Source organism: Megascapheus bottae, unplaced genomic scaffold, assembly GCF_031878675.1.
Source record: "Megascapheus bottae isolate mThoBot1 unplaced genomic scaffold, mThoBot2.hap1 HAP1_SCAFFOLD_53, whole genome shotgun sequence".
NCBI lineage: Eukaryota > Metazoa > Chordata > Mammalia > Rodentia > Geomyidae > Megascapheus > Megascapheus bottae.
The window spans coordinates 1204984-1211131 of record NW_028327559.1 but is presented as its reverse complement, the minus strand read 5'-3'; positions in this window follow the sequence as shown (position 1 = coordinate 1211131).

Here is a 6148-nt window from a genome sequence, read left to right as displayed (position 1 = left end):
ACAATTTCTTTTATATACCCTGTAGTGGTAGGATTATAGGTGAGTATACATTTAGTTTTGGGGGAATCTTCCTATTGATTCCATAGTGGTTGCAATAGTTTCTATTGCCACCAAGAGCTTGACAGTTCCTCCCTCACTTCCCTTCCTGGCAGTATTTATTGCAGATTTCCTGTAACCCTAAATTTGACTGGATTGACATATTTGTTCAAGGCTGGAGCTCCACTGCTTTTCCACTTGCATCTCTTTGGTGGATATTTGGACATAAGAGTCTCATAGACTTTCCATCCCATGCTGGCTCAAACCTCAGATCTGTCCTGAGATCTGAGCCTCCTGAGTGGCTAGGATTGCAGGCATGTGCCACAGGCGCCTTCCCTTCTACAAAACCTACTGTGTCTTCAAGTATCTCTTAGGCTCTTGTGTTTGTTCTTCTGAGAAAGAAGGCTTCAATTCACTTGTCCTTCTTGTTTCTTGTTGTTTAAATCTTTGAGCTCTTGGTATGTTGTTGATATTGATCCTTTATTTGTTGAAGTCACTGGCAAAGCTTCTCTCCCATTTATCACGTGGTTTTCTTGTTTTTCTTATTATTTGGAAACACTATTTTGATGCAGCACCTTTAGTTGTTCCTTGTTGTCACTTCGTGGCCACTGGGAATTCTATTCAGAAAATAATTCTTCTTGAAATTCCTCAATATTTGCTTGTAGTGATTCAGAAATTCAGATGGTACATTTCATTCTTTGAGGGTTTTTGAGTTCTTTCGTGTACATGGTGAGACAAGGCTCTTGTTTAAGTAGATTTCGTCACTTTTCCCAGCACCATTTGTCAAAGAATTTTCTTTAATTGAGTGGATTTTTCTATTTTCCTTTCCCCTTTTTTTTCTTTCCCTTTCCCTTTCCCTCTTTCTCTCCCTCCACACACCCCTCTCTCCCTCTTCCTCTTCCCTCCATATTTTCCTTCCTTGCTTCCTTCCTTCCTTCCTTCCTTCCTTCCTTCCTTCCTTCCTTCCTTCCTTCCTCCCTTCCTTCCGTCCTTCCTTCCTTCCTTCCTTCTTCCCTCCTTTTCTTTCTTTTTCCCTGATTTTTCTCATTTTCTTCCTGTTACCAGAGCTAATACTCAGGGGCCTCTGGTAATTAAGTCTCTTCATGGTTCTTCCTTTCTATTTGAGCCTTGCCTACAGTAGACTTTCTGCTCCTTATAGCAAAATTGGAGTCTCATGAACTTTCTATTTGAAGCTGATGCCACATTACAAACTTTCAGACCTCAATCTCCAGAGATTTACTGGCTTGACACCAATCCCAAGGTGCCTTTTAGCTTTCAAGGAAGGCAACAGGAGAAAAAATTTTTGAATGCCCTGCATGTCTGAAAGTATCTTTTTGTAACTTCTTGTAACCTGGCCTTAATGGTAACATGTGTCCTAAATGTGGCCATGTCCATTCCTTCTAAGGTGGGAATTCTAAGTGAATATCTATTTACCATGAGAAATCTGAAGGCATTACTTCCTCTACTCATTTTCAGATTGCTTCAGAAAAACCGAAAACTGAATCAAAGCTCAATCTTGATTCTTCATATGGGACCTACTTCTTTTCAGAAACCAATTGCAATAAATTCTGTATTCTTTTCCAAAAGCATGGATCTTACAGTGAATGCCACACTGTCTCTGATTTCATCACCTCCTACTTTTCATTTTCTAAATGGAATCTCAAGGAGGGGCTGTACTTTCCTGTAAGCAAACTTTCCAGAGAATGGATAAAATGCAAAGGTGCATCTCTAGCCTCGGTGTCTCTCAGGTACATTAATGACATCCATTTTGGGGAAGCCACTGACACTGGAATGCCCTGACTATGTGTAAGTGTATCCATACACTAAAGTGAATCTACCTTGTCACCTACCTCTTCCTGGGGCGTCAGTTTTCTACTGAGAAGAAGCAAGTCTTGAGTCTCTACATATTCTCCACCGATCCTTTCCACTTCTCCATTTCTTTGGGAAGAATTTTTGGTTGGACACCATTTTCTCCGAGGAGCCTTGTTCATTCTCTAAGATTCTGTAATACTTCAAGCCCTAGGGTCTGTGCTGCAGACCTAGAGAGCAACAGCTCTGACCCTGAGACCTGGTAGCACACTTGGACTGTGGGGTAATTCGAGGCTTCTTGGTCAGGGCTTTCACCCTGAGAAGCCTTGGCATGTGGCAGCTCTTGTCATTCTGGGTAGCCACAGCAGTAATAGGAGACAGCAGACAGCAGGGAGCAGCAAGACATGGCTTCTCTGAGGGTGGCAATTCTCTTACAGGCCTCTAGGATGGACGGTCCGCCCCATATCAGTAAGGGGACAATGCTGGCTTTCTCGGCCATAGGCAGCATCCAGTGCTATGGGCCTCAGGTGTCTGAGACCTGGGCCTTAAGGCCTGGCAGCTGTCTGGGACTCTTCCAGTGAGCACAGCCCACAGCTGCCCTTCTTCTACTCACCACAGCCCTCTGTCTCCACTCCCTTTGCTCCCTGGCATTTCTGCATTCACCCTGTCTCTCTGCAGGACTTCAACTACTGCCATTTGTCACTGTTGCTTCTGGGCCAGCACCCACTGCCACCTGTGCCACTGCTGCCACCCCTATTCCTACTGCCTTGTACACTGAGTGCACATTAAGCACAGCACGATGTCAAACAAGGCAGCAAGACTGGAAGGCAGACAAGAGAAAGTGGGGAAGAAGCTTAACTCCTCACATGCTTCAACCTTGCGGTATTTGGAAACTCTCAAGATATGCTCTGTTTCAACAAGCTCTATTTCCTTTCTTAGAATGTTCATACTTGCCTGACTACAATCTGCTCACGTGGTTGCCTTGCTTTTACCTTACAGGTGGAAAGGGAGATTAGGAACAGGAGAGCCTGGTGTGCCTTCTTGCTCTGTATAATGGACTCCTCAGGGCTAGAAACCAGCTGAATCACACTGCTCTCCATGGTTCAAGGCAGGTCAATGGGCGGGACATCAGTGTCATCCCTGCTTCACCAAATTCAACTAGAACTTCACCTCCGGAAATGCAAGCATTTTACCCTCATGAACAAGAAACACACAGCAAGGAACCAGTGGTCACAGCCATGCTGCCTCATTCCCCGACACACAAGGAAGCAGGGCCTGAGAAAATGAGACTCCTGGGAAGTCAGGGCAGAGGAGATGGGCCCATCCGCCTGCCAAGGGTATGACAGACAAGCCCTGACTCTGCATCCCATGAGCATGAGCATCAGCAAGGCCCACAAACCCCAGGCCCCTCCACAGGATTGGTGGACACCCTGGCTTTCTGTCTCTCCATCCAGCCCACCTTCAGTGCACACTCTGGGAAGGCAGTGTCAGGGTAGGTAGCATGGCCTCAACTCCACAGCTCAGTGTGTGTGTCTACTTTTCATGAGTGTGAAGAATGGTGCTGAAGGTCATCTGAGGACACTGGAGGACAAGGTGTGCCATCAACAGGCGACATGGGGACGTCCACTGCTGGCCTGGAAGAGCTAATGAAGGATTTTGCATGTGTGGAGATGCCTCCTGCACACCGTGCCTCATCCACTCATTGGTGCCCCTGGGCATCAGGGCTTCTCGTGGTCTTTCCTCAGTTAATTGCAAATCAGGATATCTCTGTTAAGGACTGAAGGATGAGTCTCTGCTGTATCTGAATATAAGGACTTCATAATAAATTAATTGGTAGATATGGCATAACTTTCTTATAATTCATATTTTTATTTCACATATCAGATTTCTCATTTCTATTTTTACACTGTCGTAGGCATTCTCCTTATGCCTTTTCACTCATATTTATGGCTCCACATGTACCAATGATAGAACTCAAGACCTGAGTGGTTTCCCTCAGGTTTCTCTTTCAAAGCTAGAGCTAGAGCTCTACCACTTGAGCCAGAGCTGACTGATTCATTGATGAAAAGCATCTCTAGAAGTTTCCAACCTGGATGGACTTGCACACTGATCTCAGGTCCCAGCCCCCTGAGTAGCTAGGATTACAGGGCTGAGCCTGGGATCCCCTTTGTCTTGCACTCCACCAGACCTCCACATGAACCCTGAGGAGGTCCACATGCCCATGTTAACACAGAGGCCACCATTTCCCTCATCCAGCCTGGGGGAGAGCTGAGGAGACAGGACACTCAAAAAAGGCCCTGCTCATTTCTGCTTCCTACCTATCATCCCACAACTTGTAGCAAAGTTGAATTCTTTACCTTCTGCCTGTTGATTTATGTGAGGACATGGATGGGTGAGCAAGGATGCATGCCACTGTATCTTCATACGGGTAAGTGTGTATCCATGTTGTGTACATGTGTATACGAGGTCATGTACACTAAACTTCATAGGTATGTATGCATAGGTGACCTTTTGTCTGGGTGACTTTGTCAGTGTGTACACTTGGGAATTTCTGACACCCATGTGGAGCTCAGTTGTCCTTTTCCCATTTTAGTTCATTGTGCAATTGCACATAATTGAGACAGAAGATGGTGCACAGAGCAAACTAGCCTTGAATTTAATCTTCCTTCCACAGGCTCCCGCCACAGGGATGAAAGGCTGACCCAAGGACACATGCAGTACACTTTGTTCTCTGTCAAGACACAATGTGCACAGATCTCATCTGTACATGAGTTCAGTGAAAATGACTGACACCAGCTCTCAGGCTTCAGAAGCAGTATGCAGCGTGTTTGCCCCAAATCTCGATGAACCTGGCAAGGCAGGATACCGTTGGGGAAGCAAATTGGAGAAGTTAGTAGACCATTTGGCAGCTGCCCTGCCCTTCACTGAAGTCCCCTTTGTACCAGGATTTCTTGGGCCCTTCAGAACGTTCACAACAACCCAAAATGCATTGACTCTGCTGTTGAGCAGGTGAGCTCCACCCCAGAATCCAGATACAGGCCCACTGGCTAGGCTTTGCCTGTGCTGCAGTAATGTGCATCTCTTGCATCCTGGGACATAGCATGCTAGGGTCAACACCAGACTGCCTGAGGCTGGAACACTGGGAGAGGCCATGAACATGCCTGGACCGACCCTGACCTACACACATGGGTGCCATGGACTGATGGCACTGCCGGGAGATGCCCTCTCTTTCATCAACACACGTTTTGTACATTGAGGCCTCACTAAGACTACAAACACAACGTTTTACCAAATTCACAAAGATAGTTTACGTTACCCCTGAGGGTCCTGAACACTCCAAACCCCAGTAGAAACCCTAGCGGTGAAGGACAGAGTCCATACACATTGAGGTATGTGGGAGGAAGTCAGTGGGAGGGTCACATGGCATGGAGACACATTTCCAGACAGCACTCAGTGAAAAGAACGGGTCATTCTTGTCATCCCGAGCTCCATCCTGTGCTCAGGGACCACCAGGAACTGTACACATCACATGCACACTCAGTGCCTGTGACGTCCTCATGATATTCCCTATGCATGGAGCATTTCAGGACCTGCAGGAAGACAATGCAGGAGCACAGGAAGAAATGCAGCAAAGAGCCGGCTTGGGGGAAGAGGGAGAACCTTTGTCTTCAGACCAATTCATTGGACAGCTGGCTAGGAGAGGCCTGGGAAAGGGAAATGGCCCCCACTTGACTATAGAGTCCTGAAGGAGAGCTTGAGTCCTTCCAGGAAAGTGTCCACACAAGGAGCTGGCTTTGGCTGTCCGGAGCTCACTCTCCTCTCCCTGAACCGTCGGCTCAAGAATGTGCCTACATGGGTCCCACACCCCAGGAAACACAGTCTGATAGAAACTTGTGGCTAAACAAACATAGCAGCAATTTCCGTGCTTACACAGATTCTTTTCTTTATCTGGTGCAGACATCCTGCCACCTGGCCCTTATCTAAGCAGTTCTGGATTTACTCCTCTACCTTACCCCCTCCTGTCTTCCCTGAAGGAGCATATAAACCCCTGTGTGAAAAATAAAATCTGCAGCTTGATCAGAACTCTTGTCTTGCTGCCTTCTCCTGTCTCATTCCCCCCTGTAGGTTCTTTGTCCCTAGTTGATGTCCCGCTTGACGAGACAACTGCTGCCCAACGTGGGGCACGAGTGCCTGCCAGCCTGAGGAATGCTGTCTTCCAGGAAACCCTTGGTACCATGTGATAGTGTGACCAGCTCAGAGATGCCCACCCAAGACATCAGTTCCGGTCAACAGAGGAGGGAAG